Source organism: Heterodontus francisci, chromosome 6 (genome assembly GCF_036365525.1).
Source record: "Heterodontus francisci isolate sHetFra1 chromosome 6, sHetFra1.hap1, whole genome shotgun sequence".
Taxonomy (NCBI): Eukaryota; Metazoa; Chordata; class Chondrichthyes; order Heterodontiformes; family Heterodontidae; genus Heterodontus; species Heterodontus francisci.
Genome location: NC_090376.1, coordinates 123236765 through 123259679, shown reverse-complemented (window position 1 = coordinate 123259679; position 22915 = coordinate 123236765). Strand labels below are relative to the sequence as shown.

At 44.3% G+C, this 22915-nt stretch overlaps 1 protein-coding gene across 10 annotated transcripts in view; it reads left to right on the top strand.

The window, feature by feature from the left end:
• Positions 1–240: 240 nt before the first annotated feature.
• Positions 241–22915, top strand: part of mbnl2 (muscleblind-like splicing regulator 2) — a 176539-nt gene continuing 153864 nt past the window's right edge. For all 10 annotated transcript variants that reach the window (XM_068034269.1, XM_068034268.1, XM_068034261.1 and 7 more), the window contains exon 1: positions 241–522. The gene's annotated coding sequence lies outside the window, so the exon portion shown is untranslated. The remainder of the gene's footprint in view (positions 523–22915) is intronic.

Genomic DNA, 22915 nt, shown 5'->3' with positions numbered 1-22915 from the left:
CCAAGTCCGCCCTCGGGAGGATCAACACCACATCCCCATCGAAAGTAAAGGTACTAACGCCAGACTGCGACATAAGCATCAATCACACTGTTTTAAATTATCGATTTGCTAAAGTTAGATAATGTAGGGCGTATATGAGTTAGGTTGCATTATGACTCCAATTGCCAGTTCAGCCACCCCTCCATGCTGTGAGTTGGTACGGTCCACCGAGCTGTCAGTCACTCAGGGCGGGCGGGAGTGGTAGTCGGCGCTTCCTTGTCTGACTGAGTTTATCGTTGTCGTTCCCGCCGTCAGTCTAATGTTTGCCGTTTAAACATCGTCAATCTTTTACTCTCCCCCTCCACCTACTTTGATTTTATATATATGAAACAATCCGTGAATCTATCTTCCACCTCAGCTTAAAGTTGATCTTAATTTTTTCTTCACGAGTTTCCAGGGCCCCGGGGGGTTGTTTTCTTCTTTTCATCAAATTTTAATAAAATAGCCAAAATCATCTGGAGAATTTGTGGGAACGATGTCCCGGTAAGTTGAGCTTCTTTTGATGCCCCCCCCCCCCCCTCCCTCCCCGCTTGCCTGACTGTAACTTGCTTAGTTTGTATTCATTTTTCTCTCAAGGTCTAATTTAAGGCTCACTTTTTATCAACATGAATATAGATTAAAAGTCTGGTTTATCGTTGCCCGACGTTGCAATAAATTCTGACTCGTGTGGGTTGATTCCCCCTCCAGGTCAATTCCAAACGGAGAGCAAAGACAGAATTGGGCTCTGTCCTAGGTTTTTCTTTTGCATTGACAAGTATGCACAATTGCAAATGGGTAAAAGGGGAAAACGTGTTCTAATACATAATTTATTTTACGGTGAAATTCAGTAATTACCTGTTAAAGAAAATCTGTGATTGCAATCGGATTCTTCATTATCGGTTAACTAATGATGGCAACTTACACTTACACAAGTATGCCAACTGCTCTTGGCATCATCACAAGTTCATTGCAAAGTGCATTAGATAAAACTTAAAGAACATGGGCCATTAACCATCTTAACATTCCCTTGGTGTGTTTTGTCTGACACCTGGGGGAAAATGATGGTCATTTAGTAACTAGGTACCTTTTTTAAAATCTATCATTTTGTCTCAGAAGAGAGGGAATGTGAAATGCTGCAGTCCAAATGCAATGGCAGAATACAGCTGGAAATCTGAAATAAAAACATAAAATGCTGGAAGCACACTGGTCAGGCAGTATCTGTGGAGAGAGAATTAGTTAACATTTCAGTTTGATGACCTTTCATCAGAATATTAAAAGTAGCCCAACTGGATTGTCCACTCCTAAAGTGAAGTTTAAATGTCAAGACTGACTTTGCTAACCAGTATTAGAAGATTTAATGTGCTCGGGACATGAAATTATAAGTATTTTGCAAGATTGGACATGTAAAATTAACATGGGTAGAAGAGTAGGTTGGACTGAACAGGATAAAACAATGTACGTTGGTTTGTTCCATTAAGACAACCAATGTTTAATTGTAAATCACACAAAATTAATTGTGATTCAAATGCTCGAATTAACGATAGAATAAAGTCAACATGTTTGAAGCTGATTTTGGAAAATATTTCACTTTTCAGTGTTGAGAATGATTTTAGTCTATCTGTAATTTAGTTAAGCTGCTGACATTTTGGGGGGGAGGGGGGTGGGATTGCAGCTCTTTGGCAAGCAGCTAGGGGAGAGAACAGAGAAAAATGCCATAAATTTATGCATTTTATCAATTTCTACAAAATATCTTCATAGATGCTGTAAAGACTTTTATAGGATGTTCTTTTTGAATATGTTGGAAGTTATGTGCAGGAAATTAAGACATTTTATTTTTCTAGCAGGGATTCTATTACCACTAAATTGCTGATCACCCAACTTCCCCTCCTGGTACCCATGTTAGCTGATACTGTAAATGATCCTCTCTCCTTTAAATCTGCTATCTTCACCCCTCTCATCAAAAATCTAATCCTTGACCGTACTGTTTGCAAACTACTGTCAGATCTCCAACCTCCCTTTCCTCTCCAAAGTTCTTTAGTATGTTATCACCCCTCTTCTTTCCCGGAACTCCATGTTTCAATCCCTCCAATCAGGTTTCCCCCCCCCCCCCCCCCAGGTACTGAAACGGCTGTTATCAAAGTCACAAATGACTTGTGTGACTGTGACGAAGGTAAACTTTCCCTGCTCACCCTTCTCGACCTGTCTGCAGTCTTTGACACGGTTAACCAAACTATCCTCCTGCAACGCCCCTCTGCGTTCGTCCAGCTGGGTGGGATTGCTGTCACCAGGTTCCATTCTTATCTATCTAATCATAGCCAGAGAATTACTTTTTTAAAATTCATTCATGGGATGTGGGCGTCACTGGCTATGCCAGCATTTATTGCCCATCCCTAATTGCCCTTGAGAAGGTGGTGGTGAGCTGCCTTCTTGAACCAATGCAGTCCATGTGAGGTAGGTACACCCACAGTGCTGTTAGGAAGGGAGTTCCAGGATTTTGACCCAGCGACAGTGAAGGAACGGCGATATAGTTCCAAGTCAGGATGGTGTGTGACTTGGATGGGAACTTGCAGGTGGTGATGTTCCCATGCATCTGCTGCTCTTATCCTTCGAGGTGGTAGAGGTCACGGGTTTGGAAGGTGCTGTCTAAGGAGCCTTGGTGCGTTGCTGCAGTGCATCTTGTAGATGGTACACACTGCTGCCACTGTGCGTCGGTGGTGGAGGGAGTGAATGTTTGTGGATGGTGTGCCAGTCAAGCGGGCTGCTTTGTCCTGGATGGTGTTGGGCTTCTTGAGTGTCGTTGGAGCTGCACCCATCCAGGCAAGTGGAGAGTATTCCATCACACTCCTGACTTGTGCCTTGTGGATGGTGGACAGGCTTTGGAAAGTCAGGAGGTGAGTTACACACCGCAGGATTCCTAGCCTCTGACCTGCTCTTGTAGCAACGGTATTTATATGGCTGCTCCAGTTCAGTTTCTGGTCAATGGTAGCCCCTAGGATGTGGGGGATTCAGCAATGGTAATGCCATTGATTGTCAAGGGGAGATGGTTAGATTCTCTCTTGTTGGAGATGGTCATTACCTGGCATTTGTGTGGCGCAAATGTTACTTGCCACTTATCAGCCCAAGCCTGGATATTGTCCAAGTCTTGCTGCATTTCTACACGGACTGCTTCAGTATCTGAGTCGTCACGAATGGTGCTGAACATTGTGCAATCATCATCGAACATCCCCACTTCTGACCTTATGATTGAAGGAAGGTCATTGATGAAGCAGCTGAAGATGGTTGGGCCTAGGACACTCTTTTTATTTATTTTATTTTAGAGATACAGCACTGAAACAGGCCCTTCGGCCCACCGAGTCTGTGCCGACCATCAACCACCCATTTATACTAATCCTACGTTAATCCCATATTCCTACCCCATCCCCACCTTTCCTCAATTCCCCTACCACCTACCTATACTAGGGTCAATTTATAATGGCCAATTTACCTATCAACCTGCAAGTCTTTGGCTGTGGGAGGAAACCGGAGCACCCCGCGAAAACCCACGCGGTCACAGGGAGAACTTGCAAACTCCGCAGGCAGTACCCAGAATTGAACCCGGGTCGCTGGAGCTGTGAGGCTGCACTGTGCCACTAATCTGAGGAACTCCTGCAGTGATGTCCTGGAGCTCAGATGATTGACCTCCAACAACCATAGCCATCTTCCTTTGCACTAGGTATGACTCTAACCAGCAGAGTTTTCTCCCTGATTACCATTGACTCCAGTTTTGCTAGGGCTCCTTGATGCCATACTCGGTCAAATGCTGCCTTGATGTCAAGGGCAGTCACTCTCACCTCACCTCTTGAGTTCAGCTCTTTTGTCCATGTTTGAACTGAAATGAGGTCAGGAGCTGAGTGGCCCTGGCGGAACCCAAACTGGGTATCACTGAGCAGGTTATTGCTAAGCAAGTGCTGCTTGATGGCACTGTTGATGACACCTTCCATCACTTTACTGATGATTTGAGAGTAGGCTGATGGGGCGGTAATTGGCCGGGTTGGACTTGTCCTGCTTTTTGTGTACAGGACAGACCTGGGCAATTTTCCACACTGCCGGGTAGATGCCAGTGTTGTAGCTCTACTGGAACAGCTTGGCTAGGGGTGCGGCAAGTTGTGGCGTACAGGTCTTCAGTGCTATTGCCGGAATATTGTCAAGACCCATAGCCTTTGCAGTATCCAGTGCCTTCAGTCATTTCTTGATATCGCGCGGAGTGAATCGAATTGTCTGAAGACTGGCATTTGTGATGCTGGGGACTTCAGGAGGGGGCCGAAATGGATCATCAATTTGGCACTTCTGGCTGAAGATTGTTGCAAATGCTTCAGCCTTATTTTTCGCACTGATGTGCTGGGCTCACCCATCATTGAGGATGGGGATATTTGTGGAGCCATCTCCTCCAGTTGGTTGTTTAATTGTCCACCACCATTCACGGCTGGATGTGGCAGGACAGCAGAGCTTAGATCTGATCGTTGGTTATGGGATTGCTTAGCTCTTTCTATTGCATGCTGCTTATGCAGTTTGGCATGCAGGTAGTCCTGGGTTGCAGCTTCACCAAGTTGACACCTCATTTTGAGGTGTGCCTGGTGCTGCTCCTGGCATGCCCACTTGCACTCTTCATTGAACCAGTGTTGGTCTCCTGGCTTGATGGTAATGGTAGAGTGGGGGATATGCTGGGCCATGAGGTTACAGATTGTGGTTGAGTACAATTCTGCTGCTGCTGATGGCCCACAGCACCTCATGGATGCCCAGTTTTGCATTGCTAGATCTGTTCAAAATTTATCCCATTTAGCACAGTGATAGTGCCACACAACACGATGGATGGTATCTCAATGTGAAGGCGGGACTTCGTCTCCACAAGGCCTGTGTGGTGGTCACTCCTACCAATACAGTCATGGACAGATGCAACTGCGGCAGACAGATTGGCGAGGACGAGGTCAAGTATGTTTTTCCCTCGTGTTGGTTCCCCCACTACCTGCCGCAGGCAGTCTAGCAGCCATGTCCTTTAGGACTCGGCCAGCTCGGTCAGTAGTGGTGCTACCGAGCCACTCTTGGTGATGGACATTGAAGTCCCCCACCCAGAGTACATTTTGTGCCCTTGCCACCCTTAGTGCTTCCTCCAAGTGGTGTTTAACATGGAGGAGTACTGACTCTTCAGCTGAGGGAGAGCGGTAGGTGGTAATCAGTAGGAGGTTACCCTGCCCACGTTTGACCTGATGCCATGAGACTTCATAGGGTCTGGAGTCGATGTTAAGGACTCCCAGGGCAACTCCCTCCCTACTGTAGTCCACTGTCTTGCCACCTCTGCTGGGTCTGTCCTGCCGGTGGGACAGGACGTACCCAGGGATAGTGATTGCAGTGTCTGGGACATTGTCTGTAAGGTATGATTCCATGAATATGACTATGTCAGGCTGTTGCTTGACTAGTCTGTGGGACAGCTCTCCCAACTTTGGCACAAGCCCCCAGATGTTTGTAAGGAGGACTTTGCAGGGTTTACCGTTGTCGTTTCCGGTGCCTAGGTCATGCCGGGTGGTCCGTCCGGTTTCATTCCTTTATATTGACTTCGGAGCGGTTAGGTACAACTGAGTGGCTTGCTAGGCCATTTCAGAGGGCATGTAAGAGTTAACCACATTGCATTGGGACATGTAGGCAGATGACAGCAGATTTCCTTCCCTAAAGGACATTAGTGAACCAGATAGGTTTTTACAACAATCGACAATGGTTTCACGGCCATCATTAGACTAGCTTTTAATTCCAGATTTATTAATTAAATTCAAATTCCACCTTCTGCTGTGGTGGGAATCGAACCCATGTCCCTAGATCAATACCCAGGTCTCTGAGTTACTAATCCAGTGATAATACCACTAGGCCACCGCCTCCCCTCTACTTGCAATAGCTTTTCTTCCTGCTGCTGCACCGTTACCTCTGGTGCCCCCAAAGATCTATCCTTGGCCTCCTCCTATTTCTCATGCTGCCCCTCTGCGACATCTTCTGAAAGCACAGCGAAGGTTTTCACATATATGTTGATGACACCCACCTCCACTTCACCAGCACTTCTCTCAACTCTTGCACTGATGCTAAGTTGTCAGATTGCTTATCCAATATCCAACAGTGGATGAGCAGAAATTTCCTCCACTCAATATTGGGACAACTGAAGCCTTTGTTTTATGTCCCTGTTCTAAACTCTGTTCCCTTGCTATTGACTCCATCTGTCTCACTGGCAACAATCTGCAATTAAGCCAGTCTGTTCACAACCTTGGTGTCACTTTTGATCCCAAAATGAGCTTCCAACCTCATTTGTGCCATCACTAAGACTGCCAATTTCCCCCTCTCTAATGTCATCTGACTTCAGCCTGTCTCAGCTCGTCTGCTGCTGAAATCTTCATTCATGCCTTCGTTCCCTCTAGACTTGACTATGCCAGTGCACTCCTGGTTGGTCTCCTACAGTCTACTCTGTAAACTTGAGGTCATTCAAAACATTGCTGCCCATTTCTTAACTCGTACCAAGTCCTGTTCACCTATCACCCTTAATCTCGCTGACCTACTTTGGCTCCTGGTCAAGCAACATCTTGATGTTAAATTTCTCATCTTTGTTTTTAAATTTCTCTATGGCCTCACCTTTCCCTACCTCTGTAATCTCTTCCAGCCGCACAACCCTCCAAGATATCTGCGCTCCTCTAATTCTTGCCTCTTGTGCATCCCTGATTGGTGGCCATGCCTTCAGTTGCCTAGACCCTAAACTCTGGAATAGCATGCCGACACCTCTCCGCCTCTCCACCTCACCTTCCTCCTTTAAGACACTGCTTAGAACTTACCTCTTTGGCCAAGCTTTTGGCCATCTGACCTAATATCTTGTTTTGTGGCTCGGTGTCATATTTTGTGTTATAATGCCCCTGTAAAGCACCTTGGGATGTTTTATTATATTAAAGGCACTACATAAATATAAGTTGTTGAATCAATTAAGGCTTTTTTTGCAAAATTACGATAGCATCTTAAATCTTGTCAGAGTATAGTAGAGTAAGCTTCGAGTTAAAGGGATGGAAACATACAAAGATTATTGATTGGTCAAATGTTTTTAAAGGTTAGTTTCATTTTTTACGTTGAACTTTGTTTAGGGGAACACCAACTTTCGTCTGCAGTATATGAGAGCTATGGTAGAATTAAAATGAGGCTAAATGTTAAAATGTCATTTGAAATAATTCTTAGGTTTCTTAATTTTTCAGTCTTGATTAAAATTCCAATTTTATAAGTATTCTAACAATTGTAATGTGGAAGTTCTAACGGGAAAAGTAGCTTAATGTGGATTCCTAATATTGTGAGAAAAGATGTGGCAGTCGTGTGGCTATTTTAAAATATAATCAACAATGAGTTTAATTTAGTAGTGTTTAATTTAGTTGCGCGTGTACTGAGAGAACTGCTTGGTTTGTTTAAATTGGGAAACCTGTGGTCTGTTTAAAATGGGGTTTTACAGCTCTGGATTGTTTTGTTAATTCAGATTAGCATTAGGCATTTTATTACTTGGTCCATTATTCATATAGTTAAGATCTACAGTATTATAAAGGCCATCAGTTTACAGTAGCGTAGACTCAGTCATTTATAGCATAGAAGGTGGCCCTTTGGCCCATTGAGTCCATGCTGGCTCTCCGCGGAGCAATCCAATCAGTCCCACTCTCCCACTTGATCTCCGCAGCCCTGCAAGTTTATTTCCTTCAAGTGCCCATCCAGTTTCCCTTTTGAAGTCATTGATTGTCTCCACTTCCAGCGCCCTCGTGAGCAGCGAGTTCCAGATCATTATCACTTGCTGCACAAAGAAGTTCTTCCTCACATTCTCCCTGCATCTCTTGCTCAAAACATTCAATCTCTGGCCCCTCGTCCTTGTACCATTAGTTAATAGGAACAGTGTTTCCTTGTCTAACTTATTTAAGCCTGTCATAGTTTTGTACACCTGTATCAAATCTCCCCTTAATCTCCTTTGCTCCAGGTAGAACAAACCCAGCTTCTTGAACCTAACCTTGTAACTAAAATCCTCCATCCCTGGAACCATTCTGGTAAATCTTTGCACCCTCTCGAGGACCCTCATATCCTTCCTAAAGTGTGGTGATCAGAACTAGACGCAATACTCTACTCTAGTTGGGGCTGAACCAGAGCTTTAAAAATGTTCAGCATAACGTCCTGTTTTTGTTCTCTATGCCTCTATTTATGAAGCTCAAAATCCCATGTGCTTTGCTAACTGCACTCTCAATATGTCCTACCACCTTCTAAGATTGATGCACATGCAACCCCAGGTCCCTCTGTTCCTGCACACTCTTTCGAACTGTGCCATTAAGTCTATATTGCCTCACACTATCCCTTCTGCCAAAATGCATCATACCACACTTGTCTGTATTAAATTCCATTTGGCACTTCCCATTCTGCTAGCCTTTCTATGTCCTGTTGCAGGCGATTCGTATTATCCTCACTGTTTGCCACTCCTCCAAGTTTGGTGGTATTGGCAAATTTTGAAATTCTACTCTCTATTCTAAGATCCAAGTCATTCATATATAGCAAAAAAAGCAGTGGTCCTAGCACTGATCCTTGGGGAACACCACTGTCTACTGTCCTCCAGTCTGAAAAACAACCATTTACCACAATTTGCTGTTTTCTGTCCTTATGCCAATTTTTTATCCAGATGGACAATGACCATCCTATTACATGAGCCTCAATTTTGTTAACCAGCCTTTTATGTGGTACTTTATCAAACACTTTCTTAAAATCCATACAGACAAATCCACACATTCCCTTCATCAACCTTCTGTTACTTCATCAAAAAATTCAATTAGATTAGTGAAGCAAGATTTGCCTTTTATAAATCTGTGCTGGCTATCCTTAATTAACTTAAACGTCTCCAAGTGCCTTTTCAATTTTTCTGATTATTGTTTCTAAAACCTTTCCCACCACTGATAAACTAACTGGCCTATAGTTGCTAAGACTGTCCTTACACCCTTTCTTGAATAAGGGTGTCACATTTGCCACTCTCCAATCCTCTGGCACGTCCCCCATATCTAGGGAAGATTGGAAGATTATGGCAAGCCCTTCTGCTATATCCACCCCCACTTCCTTTAGCAATCTGGGATGCAAGTCATCCGGGCCAGGTGACTTATCTACCCTAAGCATTGCCAGCCTTTCCTATACCACCACCTCTCAATTTTTGCCCTATCTATTGCCTCTATTCTCTCCATTTCTACCGATATTTTGTCAGATTCCTCTTCTTTAGTAAATACTGATACAAAGTACTCATTAAGTATTCTAGCCTTGCCCTGTGCCTCTAAGCATATATTACTCTCTTTGTCCCTAATAGGCCCCACTTCAACTCTTGTTACCCCTTTACTATTTACATGCCTGTAGAAAATTTTTAGGTTCCCTTTTATGTTGACTGCCATTCTATTCTCGTGTTTTCTCTTCACCTTCCCTCTCAACTGATTTGGCCTGTTTCTCACTCACAGAATTCACCTGGCATGCATCATATACCTTTTTTTGTTTCATCATCATCCCTATCTCCCTCGTAATCCAAGGAGTCCTATTTTTGGTTCCCCTGCCTTTCACCCTTGTTGGAATGTACTTAGCCTGTACCTGAAGCACCTTTTCCTTACAGATAACCCATTCTTCCATTACAGTTTTTCCTGTTACTCTTTGGTTCTATTTTATCCTGGCTAGATCCCTTCTCATCGCATTGAAATTAGCCCTCTTCCAATCTAGCTGTTCCTCCTTGTGTCGTTCTTTGCTTTTCTGCATTACGAGTCTAAAACTTTATGATACAATTATCACTCTTATCCAATTGCTCCCTCACAGACACTTAGTCCACCTGGCCCACCTCATTTCCCAGCACCAGATCCAGCAATAAATCCTTTCTAGTTGGGCTGAGAACATACTGGTCAAGAAAGTTCTGAACACAATCCAGAAATTCCACCCCTTCCCCTTTATTCTAAAATTATCCCAATTGATATTTGGGTAATTTAAGTCCCCCAATATCACCACTCTATAGTTCTTGTGATTTCCCTGCAGATTTGCTCCCCCCTTTCTTGCTCACTATTTGGAGGCCTATAGAATATCCCTAGGAGCATGAGCATTTTTGCTTCTCAACTCTAACCAAATGGATTTTGTCATTGCCCCCTCAAAGACATTCCCTCTTTCCAACACTACAATGTCTACCCTAATCAGTACTGCCACCCCACCTCCCTTTTTTCCTTCTCTATCTTTTCTGAATACTTAATATCCTTGTATATTAAGTGCCCAGTCCACACCATTTTTCAGTAATCTCAACAACAAATTTGTAGATGATCTGACAACAGGCCAAGTAAGATATCACAGCACATTTCTCTAATTCTTCGGCAAGACATTGAGCAACAAAGATTTTTTAAGGGGATGATAATTTATAACTGTGGACTCTGATTGTACAGATGTCATGACTTATGGGATATTTTATTCAATAGGCCAGCGACCCACTTGTCCATTCAGATGAATGCAGAAGATCCCATGGTATTTTTTCCATAGAAGGGCAGGAAGTTCCACTGGTGACCTGGCCAACATTTGGCCCTCGGCCAACATCATCGGAATAGATTAACTGGTCATTCATCTCGTTTGTGGGATCTTGCTGTGTACAGATTATCTGTTGCATTTACCTATAAAGCAATAGTGACTACATTTTAGAAAACAAATTCATTGGTTGTGAGACACTTTTGGGGTATCTTGGGAATGTGAATAGCACTATATAAATCAAAGTATATTGTGCAAGTCAGGAGGGAATAATTCAGTAATGAAAAAGACAATGTTAAGGCATAGTGCTATAATCCATCTGGTGAAAGCTGGCTACAATATATGTCCAATGTTGCTAAATTCTTTCTTCCACCCCAAGCCAGGCAAAATGAGGAATTTTATGAATGGAATGAGATTTGAACAGATATGTGATGGTTACACTGTAACATCACCTTTTTGTGTCCTAAACTGTACCTGCCTCCTTTGCTGCCAAAACATCTAATCAGAGCTGTATTATTTAGGTACAATTTAGGTTCTTTCCTGCATCATAGTCATTACTGTTCATTGCAGGCGAAACAAAATTACTTGAAAATTTACCTGTCTTAGATTAATTTTCTGGAAACACAGGGTGCCTTGTTCATATTTAAATAGTATTTACTTATCTGTGTTTTCATTTTAAGATGAATGATTTCTGCAGTTAATTATCAGTGAACATATGAGCTGTCCAGCAGCTGTTCTGAACTTGTTTACTTAATCAGAATAGTGCGCACACTAACATGGACTACCTATATAAAATGTGTTCTAATCATTAGTACAGTTGTATCATGACAGATGCTCCCCACCTGCCCAGAACCATGTAATCTCCTGGAGAGATAAACAAAAAAACCAGATTTGAAAACCCAGGCCAGTTGCAGAAGAAAATCTGGAAATTTCCTCCCTGACTCCTTTCGGCATTGGAAACTACTCCAGGAGAACATACAGACCCTAATTTATTTTACAGAAAACCAACTTTTTGTACGCGGTGATCTCCACCCCAGTCAAAAGCAGGTTCAGCTCTCTTGAGGAACGCACTGAATCAGCAATCACTGCATGAGCCCCACCCTGTTGCAGAAGTCTACTTTTCTCTGGGGAAAGATGAACTGCCTAACATCTAATCTAGTTCTGCCCTTGCCTAATTTGTAAATGTGGCTGCTGGTTTGCACCCCCCCCCCCCCCACCACCCAAGCTATCAAATTAAAATAATTATTCTACATAAACACAATCTAGACCCTTTGTTATTTTGTAAACATGAATCAAATTGCCCCCTGAATCTATGTCTTTGTGAAGTATACAGACCCATAAAGGCCTGCTACCCGACGATCTGTCAGTTTCGGGTTGGGCCGCTGTTCCTTGTCCGGCCTTCAGGCTGAGGTCGGGCAGGTAAGTGTTAAAAGTTAAAAAGTTACCTGAGCTGCGAGTCCGAGGCATCAAGGAGGGAAGCTCTGAGTCTGCGCAGTGAGTATGATGTCATCACGCTCATGCTGCAGCTTCCTGAAGATTGGGAGTCGGAAGGTAACTAAAGGGAACTTTGCGGTGGTCAGGTCGGGGGTGGGTCGGATGTGGTTCCGTCGGAATCAGGTCGGGTTTTTTCTTTGTGACTTGAGCAGGCCTTTATAGACCCAGCACTTTCAGGCTATCTGAGTAACTATGGTGCTCTAAACTGGGAAGTAATCTTCTGAGCCCGCCCTCCTCCCCCCGCGCCCACCATATCCTTTCTAGAGCCTCAATATCCCCACCATGTGAGGAGACTAAAACTGAACACCGTATTCTAACTGAGGCATAACCAGGGTCTTGTACAAGGACCAAATGGTATGCTTTGTTTTAAGGTGAATTGTCATACAACTTTGACCTCGTCAGCAGACATGGTCTCTTCAGACGACTAGAAAAGATTGGATGCCCACCAAAGCTACTAAGTATCATCACCTCATTCCATGACAATATGAAAGGCACAATTCAGCATAGCAGCGCCTCATCAGACCCCTTTCCTATCCTGAGTGGCGTGAAACAGGGCTGTGTTTGGGACACAGTTTTTGGGATCATCTTCTCCCTGCTGCTCTCACATGCGTTCAAGTCTTCAGAAGAAGGAATTTTCCTCCACACAAGATCAGGTGGCAGGTTGTTCAACCTTGCCCGTCTAAGAGCGAAGACCAAAGTTCGGAAAGTCCTCACCAGGGAACTCCTCTTTGCTGACGATGCTGCATGAACATCTCACACAGAAGAGTGTCTGCAGAGATTCATCGACAGGATTGCGGCTGCCTGCACCGAATTTGGCCTAACCATCAGCCTCAAGAAAACCAACAACATGGGGCAGGGCGTCACAAATGCCCCATCCATAAATATCGGCGACCACACTCTGGAAGTGGTTCAAGAGTTCACCTACCTGGGCTCAACTATCACCAGTAACCTCTCTCTCGATGCAGAATTCAACAAGCGCATGGGAAAGACTTTCTCTGCATGCCCAGACTGGCCAAGAGAATGTGGGAAAATGGCGCACTGACACAGAACACAAAAGTCCGAGTGTATCAAGCATGTGTCCTCAGTACCTTGCTCTACGGCAGCGAGGCCTGGACAACGTACGTCAGCCAAGAGCGACGTCTCAATACATTCCATCTTCGCTGCCTCCGGAGAATCCTTGGCATCAGGTGGCAGGACCGTATCTCCAACACAGAAGTCCTCGAGGCGGCCAACATCCCAGCTTATACACACTACTGAGTCAGCGGCGCTTGAGATGGCTTGGCCATGTGAGCCGCATGGAAGATGGCAGGATCCCCAGAGACACGTTGTACAGTGAGCTCGTCACTAGTATCAGACCTACCGGCCGTCCTTGTCTCCGCTTTAAAGACGTCTGCAAACGTGACATGAAGTCCTGTGACATTGATCACAAGTCGTGGGAGTCAGTTGCCAGTGATCGCCAGAGCTGGCGGGCAACCATAAAGGCGGGGCTAAATTGTGGCGAGTCGAAGAGACTTAGCATTTGGCAGGAAAAAAGACAGAAGCGCAAGGAGAGAGCCAACTGTGTAACAGCCCCGGCAACCAATTTTATCTGCAGCACCTGTGGAAGAGTCTGTCACTCTAGAATTGGCCTTTATAGCCGCTCCAGGCGCTGCTTCACAAACCACTGACCACCTCCAGGCGCTTGCCCATTGTCTCTCGAGACAAGGAGGCGAAAGAAAAATTGTCATACAACTTGGAATCCTGTTTGCTTTAGGCTCCATAGCATTGGCCATGACCTCTGAAGAGTGATGCAGTGAAATATCCAGATCTGTTTCTTTCACCACTGGCTTTAGATTTGTTCCCTGTTGGGTAGAAGTATATAGTCGTCATTTGATCTGTCCACAAGACTAATCTGACACGTTTCTAAGTTGAGCATGATTTGCCAAACATGGGCCCGTTCTTCCAATACATTTTGTTGTAGTGGAGCATCCCATACAGTCTTAACACTCTCTCAAATCTTGGATCATGCAAACTTGCAGATCAGTCTCCCAGCAGCTACATCTAATTTATTGATGAGAATAGTAAATAGCAAATGTCCTAATGCCAATCCCTGCAGTACACTATTGGTAATCTGTCTCCTAGCAGGTCCAAATCCATTGACTACAACTTTGTGTCTCAACATTCAGCTAATTCTCAAAACCACTGCAATAGATTATCTAATTCCACAAGATTCTATCTTGTAGAGAAGCTCCTTGTGAGGTACTTTATCAAAAGCTTTCTGAAATTCCAGGTAGGCAATGTCTACCAGGTTACCCTCATCCATTAAACCTGGTGACATCTTCAAAAACTTGGATCAATTTCGTAACCTTTTTTGGAAGCTGTGTTGGCTGTCTCTGAAGAAACCTTCGCTAAGTGGGTCATGTAGGATATGTCTATTGTTTCCTTAGAGCATCTTGCCTATTACTGAAGCCTAGCTAATGGACATATAGTTGCGTAGTTTCTGTGTTACCGCCCTTTTTAAAACTTCTTTAAAAAAAAGTTAAGTAATATATGTGGTATTTATAAAATGAGCAATATGGTAAAAGTACAGCCTTTATGTATCTCAAATACTGTGCAGTTTTAAAGTTGATGTGGTCTATTTCCTGACATTTTGGAGATGGGTAGTGCAAATTTGGAAATACATGTTTTATCTAGGAACATGGTCTAAAAAGAAGGCGGTTTAGTTACAGATTACAGTGCCAATGCTTTTATCTGCTGTCTTAGAGCAAAAAATGGTTTACATTAAAGGAGAGTGGGACATAAGTAAGCTGATTTAATAAATCTCATTAAAGTTTATTATTTTGCTGACTCTAATACTGGGAGGTGCCTTATGCTGTCAGAACATATCCTCCCGATAGTGTGTAGCAGTGTGTAAAACTCCACAGCCTGTCATTCTCATAACAATTGAATCAAATCAACCTTTCATGTGTGGCCGAGTAGAACAGCTATAAAATGACTGGGTCTACAACCAGTTGTACTTCGAGGCAGTCCTAGAGCTGTACAACACTTCTATTTGAAAGCTAAAATTGTGATGTTTCGCTGGTTCTGAAGAATAGCAGTCCACCAGCATTAAATTTATTTTAAGGGGGGAGGGGATGAGCAAAGCGAAAGATGAAAATAACTATTCTACGGTATCAGAATACAAATAATCCTTTCAATGAAGTATTTGGTAAAGTAATTTTGTACTGACTGCGTCAAGATTTCCCACTTAATTGAGTATGGGTTAAATCATATTCTTTAGGGACTGCTTTTGTACCAAATGTTATAACAATTTGGAGAGATTATTAATTGAAGTACCACAGTTGCTTTTTAAACTCAACTGAGATAGCTTTTGTTAATTGTAGATCACTCTGCAATAAATCATAGCATGTAAATACAATATAACCATGGTGAATATTTTCACAACTTCAGAAAGTTTCCCTCACATAAAGCACTGATTAGAAGAATATCCCAATCTAATACTGAACAAATATGCTGTAACTTGAAATAGTTATCACTTAATTGTTACTGGATCAGTTTTTGTAAATATACATTCTAATTGACGGACTGATGTATGTTCAAACTTGATTAACAACACAGCTAATTGGTAGTTTCTTGTGATTGGTTGATATCCCAGCAAGTATGTTGCTGTTGGAACCTTGTATGCTGCTGGTTGAGTTTGGACAGTGATTGTGAAACAAACCCCCATAAAAGCGAGACAGTGTCTCCAAACAGTAGTATAAGTGTAATAGAATAACAATGGACCATGGCTGTCCTATACCAAAGAATTGAGGATAACACTCATGGCTTTGTCCTTCAGATGAATTTGCCTCTTCTCTATTCTGTAGTAATTTAAGTAGTTTAAGATTTTAACAGAAGTAGTAATTTTGAAGATAAATGACTTTCAATTGGATTTTCTTACTAAAGTTTCTATTCATAGTAAGTCCAATTGCACTTCAATCCTTTATTCTTGTCTACATAAGAAACTGTAAATTAAAGCAGAACTAATTTTTTTTCTTGAAGTTTGGCCTGCACTTGAAGTGGGGGCAGGGTGGGAGTAAATTCAAAACAAATCTGCGGCAACACTATTTCAGTGAGTGAACGGTAAATCTATGGAACAGGCTTCCTAGGGAACATAGACGGTTTATTCATTTAAGTGGAGATTAGGTTTATTTCAAAAATGTTTTGGATACGGTATATGAGTAATTTGAGGCATGACATATGGTAAGTGTAACATGCATGGGAAGAACAAGTGACTAGGGACCGAGTGGTTCCCAAAGCACTCCACCAATGTTGATTTTCCTTGTCTCGTGTCTGGGTCTGTTGATGGAGATTGATTGCTGTGATTAGTCAACAACTCCATTATCGTTGTATCATGCAATTGCCAGGATGGTAGAAGTCAAACCAGGTCTTTTATCCCCTCATAATTCCTATTTTCTATGTTCTTATTGACATGCTATTAAATTTTCACGTTTCACCACTCTGAACTTGCATCTAGTGTTTCATTTTACAGCAGCATATGACACAAATAAACTTCCCACTACATGGTCCCTAATCAGAGCTTTATATAACTGTAGGAGAACGTCTACCCCATTTGTATTCCAGCTCCCTTGAGATAAAGGCTAGCATTCAATTAACCTTTTTAATTATTTTTCATACCTTACTGAGGAATTATAGAAGGTTTACGGCACAGAAAGAGGCCACTTGGCCCGTTGTGTCTGAAAAACGTTCCACCCATTCTAATCCCACCTTCCACCATTTGGTCTGTAGCCCTGCAGATTATGGCACTTGAGGTGTATATCCAGACACCTTTTGAATGGGTTGAGGGTTTCTGCCTCAACTACCCTTTCAGGCAGGGAGTTCCAGACCCCCACCACCCTCTGGGTGAGAAAACTTTTCCTCATCTCCCCTCTAATCTTTCAACCAATCATTTTAAATCTGTGCCCCCTAGTCACTGACTTCTCTGCTAAAGTAAATAGGCTGTTCACCTCCACTCTATCCAGGCCCCTCAAAATTTTGTACATTTCAATCGGATCTTCCTGCAGCCTTCTCTGTTCCAACAAGAACGCCCCAGCCGATCCAATATTACCTCATGGCTGCATTTTTCCAGCCCCAGCAACATCCTCGTAAATCTCTTCTGTATCTGCTTTAGTGCAATTACATCCTTTCTGTAATGAGGTTACCAGAATTACACACAGTACTCAAGTTGTGGCCTTACCAATGAGTTATACAGTTCCAGCATAACCTCCCTGCTCTTATATTCTATACCTTGGTTAATAAAGGAAAGCATTCCATATGCCTTCTTAACCACCTTATCAGCCTGTCCTGCTACCTTCAGGGATCTGTGGACATTTATTCCAAGGTCCCTCACTTCCCGTACATCTCTCAGTATTTTCCCATTAATGGTGTATTCTTTTGCTTTGTTTGACCTCCCCAAATGCATCACCTCACACTTCTCGCTATCTACCACACGGCCAATCTTTGTGTCGTCTGCGTCCTTCTTGATCATACCCCCCACATTTATGTCCAAATCATTAATATATACCACAAAAAGCAGGGGACCCAGTACAGAGCCCTGCGGAACGCCACTGGAAAACAGCCCTCCTGTCGTAAAAACACCTGTCAACAATTTACCCTTTGTTTCCTGCCACTGAGCCAATTTTGTATCCACCTTGCTGCATTTCCCTGGATCCCCTGGTATTTTCTTTTAACCAGTCTGCCGTGTGGGACCTTGTCAAAAGCCTTGCTAAAATCCATGTAGAGCACATCAACTGCACTACCCTCATCTATCTTCCTTGATACTTCAAAAAATTTGACTAAGTTGGTCAGACAAGATCTTCCCTTAACAAGTCCTCCTGTCTCTCAGAATAGATTCCAATAATTTGTCTACTACTGTGGTTAGACTGACTGGCCTGTAATTATTCGGTCTATCCCTTGCTCCCTTTTTAAACAGAGGTACAACGTTAGCAGTCCTTCAATCGCCCAGCACCACACCAGTATCCAGTGAGGATTAGAAAATGATGGTCAGACCTTCCGCTCTTTTCTCTCTTGCTTCTTTTAACAACCTGAGGTACATTTCATCCGGCAATAGGAGTAGAAGATGGGAATTAACTATTTTGTTCAGCTGTACCTCCAATATGAGTAGATCCTCCTAATGCAGATTCTAATCAAACAGTAAAGACCAGCATTCTGTTTGGTATGGTCTTGTTAAAGCTTTGTTAACTGCCAATCAGGAGCAAAGTGTGCAAAATATTTCGGGGGAGGGTGGCACATAAAGACAAAAATTGAGTACTCAACTCCTGGGGCTGAATTCTATAGGCACGCCACCGAAATAGGTGGCGGGCGAGAAAACTGGTGGCCCGCACACTTGCACCGCACGTCACGGAGCCGCCGCGATCCTAAACGCGACAGCTCATTAACATGCCCGGGGCGGCCGCCATCCCCCTCCAATGACATGGAGGGGGTGGGCGAATTACCCCCAGCAACGTTGTCCGGCACCGTGCCATTTTTAAAGGGCTTAGAGCCCCAAATGACTTTCAATTCTTAAAGTCAAATAGCATTTAAAAGTCTTCAAAATAATTTTACAAATCTTTTCAACCCCTCTCCCACCCCAATAGTCTTAAATTTAATTCCTTGCCCACACACCCCCCAAAATACTTAACTTGACGATGTGACCTTCCCCCCCCCCTCAAAGTTCATAAACTGTAACCCTTGACCCCACTCCCCGCTCCCGCACTGAGAAAGGAACCTCCTCCCCCATCGCCACAGGAGTCGCGCCTCGTATTGGAGTGCCTGTCTTTACCAGCCGCTTGTGGATACTGTTACTACAAAAGTTGCTAAATTCTGAAAGGGCGAGATTGTAATTTATTTCTAAATTAAAATAGTAAAGATTTTGCTATACTTGCAGTGCACCATTATTATACACTAATCTAGTTAGAATGTGATCCAGATACTGGAATAAAATTCTGAATAGCCTGGCAATTTGTTATGACATCAGATTTTCTCCTCTACCAGTGGTCTTCAGTTTGAATCCTAACTTTGACAGTTCTTCAGACTTGACTTCTCTCTCCATGGATGTTTTGTTAAATATTAACTTGACTATTCCAAGGTCTCTCTCCTGGCCACCTCCTACATTCTTCCCTCTGTAAATTTGAGGTCATCCAAAACTTTGCTGACTAATTTAGGGCAGCACAGTGGCGCAGTGGTTAGCACCACAGCCTCACAGCTCCAGTGACCCGAGTTCAATTCTGGGTACTGCCTGTGTGGAGTTTGCAAGTTCTCCCTGTGTCTGCGTGGGTTTCCTCCGGGTGCTCCGGTTTCCTCCCACAGCCAAAAAGACTTGCAGGTTGATAGGTAAATTGGCCATTATAAATTGCCCCTAGTATAGGTAGGTGGTAGGGGAATTGAGGGACAGGTGAGGATGTGGTAGGAATATGGGATTAGTGTAGGATTAGTATAAATGGATGGTTAATGGTCGGCACAGACTCGGTGGGCCGAAGGGCCTGTTTCAGTGCTGTATCTCTAAATCTAAATCGAAAAAAATATAAAACTTTGGCTTAAGCAATGTTCTGATTTTAAAATTCTCATCCTTGTTTTCACATCCCTCCATGGCCTCACTCCTCCCTGTCTCTGTAACCTCCTCCAGCCCTACAATCTTTCAAGATAATAGCGCTCATTTAATTCCAGCTTCTTGAGCATCTCCAATTTTAATTGCTCCACTATTAGTGTCCATGCCTTCAGCTGCCAAGGGTGAAAGCTCTGGAATTTCCTCCCTAAAGCTCTTTGCTTCTTTACCTCCCTTCCCTCCTTTAAGATTCTCGTCAAAACCTAACTCTTTAGTTCGGTGTCACATTTTGCTTTATAGTGCTCCTGTGAAGTGCCTTGGAATATTTTATTATGTTAAAGGCACTATGTAAATACAAGTAGTTGTGTATAACTGCCTGTCGCACAAATGCAAGGCCTTTGGCATTCACCAGTTGGGTGGCTTACAAAGGTTTGAGGACATCACAGGGCTCAGGAAATTTGGTGAAATACTTTATTAAATTGTGGAATAAATCTCTGATTAGGTGCAGAACTTCATCTAGTTAGAAGAAAATTGAAGGGTTATTTCTGACTGAAATTATGCTATTAGGAGAAGGTCAATTTCAGATGTCCCTGCATGCATTGACTTTGAAGAGCTAATGATCAGGATTATGAGTTTGAAAATGCCTTCTGGTTTGTTCTTTAATCCCTACTGTATTGCATCTTGTGAGCTTGCCTTTGTGGAGGAAACTGCTCAGATATCTAATTCTGGAGGCCACTTGAACATCCCCAATTTTAATAACTCCCCATTGGTGGCCCTAAGCTCTGGAATCTCCCTCAACCTCTCCACCTCTCTTTTTTTAAGACACTCCTTAAAGTGTACCTCTTTGACCAACCTTCAGGCCATCTGCTGTAATATCACGTTATGTGACTCAGTGACTAATTTTGCTTTATAACATTCCTGTGAAACACCTTGAGACATTTTATTATGTTAAAGGCGCTATATAAATATAAGTTAATGGCAAATCTAAATTTAAGCAGCAAAAAAGCTGATGTGGTAATTATTACTAGTGGATTATCATTATCATACTACATTGGAATGAAACTAGCGAACCGTAGATTTATGAAACCATTCAGTAGATAGTGGATCTTCGTGGCTGCCCATGGTAAATCAGAGTAATGCCCAGTCTGTTAGCTAGAGGAAACATTCTCTTGGTGCTTCTTTCTGTTTTCTCTTACTGGACTTTCTTCTTTTGCTCATTTTTTTTTCCACTCTTCCTCTTTTTGGTCCACGCTTGCTCCTCCTTTTCCCCTTTTTGGTCATTCTCTTTTTATCATTATATTGCTCTGTCATCTTCGCTTCCTTCTATCATCTTTTGTTTTGTTCTGCCATTCTGTCCAGCTTTGTGGGGAGGAGGAGAGGAAATGCTGAAGAATGTAACCAAGTTTTGTGAAGTAGTCTCTCTGTCTCCCTCTCTCTCTGTCTCTCTCTCTCTCGGTCCCCCTCTCTCTCTCGGTCCCCCTCTCTCTCTCGGTCCCCCTCTCTCTCTCTCGGTCCCCCTCTCTCTCTCTCTCGGTCCCCCTCTCTCTCTCTCGGTCCGTCTGTCTCTCTCTCGGTCCGTCTGTCTCTCTCTCGGTCCGTCTGTCTCTCTCTCGGTCCGTCTGTCTCTCTCTCGGTCCGTCTGTCTCTCTCTCGGTCCGTCTGTCTCTCTCTCGGTCCGTCTGTCTCTCTCTCGGTCCGTCTGTCTCTCTCTCTCGGTCCGTCTGTCTCTCTCTCTCGGTCCGTCTGTCTCTCTCTCTCGGTCCGTCTGTCTCTCTCTCTCGGTCCGTCTGTCTCTCTCTCTCGGTCCGTCTGTCTCTCTCTCTCGGTCCCTCTCTCTCTCTCTCGGTCCCCCCTCTCTCTCTCTCTCGGTCCCCCTCTCTCTCTCTCTCGGTCCCCCTCTCTCTCTCTCTCGGTCCCTCTCTTTCTCTCTCTCGGTCCCTCTCTTTCTCTCTCTCGGTCCCTCTCTCTCTCTCTCTCGGTCCCTACTCTCTCTCGGTCCCCTCTCTCTCTCTCTCTCTCGTCCCTCTCTCTCTCTCTCTCTCGGTCCTCTCTCTCTCTCTCTCTCGGGTCCCTCTCTCTCTCTCTCTCGGTCCCTCTCTCTCTCTCTCTCTCTCGGTCCCTCTCTCTCTCTCGGTCCCTCTCTCTCTCTCGGTCCCTCTCTCTCTCCTCTCGGTCCCTCTCTCTCTCTCTCTCTCGGTCCTTCTCTCTCGGTCCCTCTCTCTCTCTCTCTCGGTCTCTCTCTCTCTCTCTCGGTCCCTCTCTTTCTCTCTCTCGGTCCCTCTCTCTCTCTCTCTCGGTCCCCTCTCTCTCTCTCTCTCTCGGTCCCTCTCTCTCGGTCCCTCTCTCTCTCTCTCTCTCGTCCCTCTCTCTCTCTCTCTCTCTCGGTCCCTCTCTTTCTCTCTCTCGGTCCCTCTCTCTCTCTCTCTCTCTCTCTCTCGTCCCTCTCTCTCTCTCTCTCTCTCTCTCGGTCCCTCTCTCTCTCTCTCTCTCTCGGTCCCTCTCTCTCTCTCTCTCTCTCTCTGCTCGTCCCTCTCTCTCTCTCTCTCTCTCTCGGTCCCTCTCTCTCTCTCTCTCTCTCTCGTCCCTCTCTCTCTCTCTCTCTCTCTCGGTCCCTCTCTCTCTCTCTCTCTCTCGGTCCGTCTCTCTCTCTCTCTCTCTCGTCCCTCTCTCTCTCTCTCTCGGTCCCTCTCTTCTCTCTCTCGGTCCCTCTCTTTCTCTCTCTCGGTCCCTCTCTTCTCTCTCTCGGTCCCTCTCTCTCTCTCTCTCGGTCCCTCTCTCTCTCTCTCTCGGTCCCTCTCTCTCTCTCTCTCTCGGTCTCTCTCTCTCTCTCGGTCCCTCTCTCTCTCTCTCTCTCTCTCGGTCCCTCTCTCTCTCTCTCTCTCGGTCCCTCTCTCTCTCTCTCTCTCGGTCTCTCTCTCTCTCTCTCTCGGTCCTCTCTCTCTCTCTCTCTCTCTCGGTCCCCTCTCTCTCTCTCTCTCTCTCTCGTGTCCCCTCTCTCGTCTCTCTCTCTCTCTCTCGGTCCCTCTCTCTCTCTCTCTCTCGGTCCCTCTCTCTCTCTCTCTCTCGGTCCTCTCTCTCGCTCTCTCTCTCGGTCCCTCTCTCTCTCTCTCTCTCTCGGTCCCTCTCTCTCTCTCTCTCTCTCTCTCTCGGTCCCTCTCTCTTCTCTCTTCTCCTCGGTCCCTCTCTCTCTCTCTCTCGGTCCCTCTCTCTCTCTCTCTCTCTCTCTCGGTCCCTCTCTCTCTCTCTCTCTCTCTCTCGGTCCCTCTCTCTCTCTCTCTCTCTCGGTCCCTCTCTCTCTCTCTA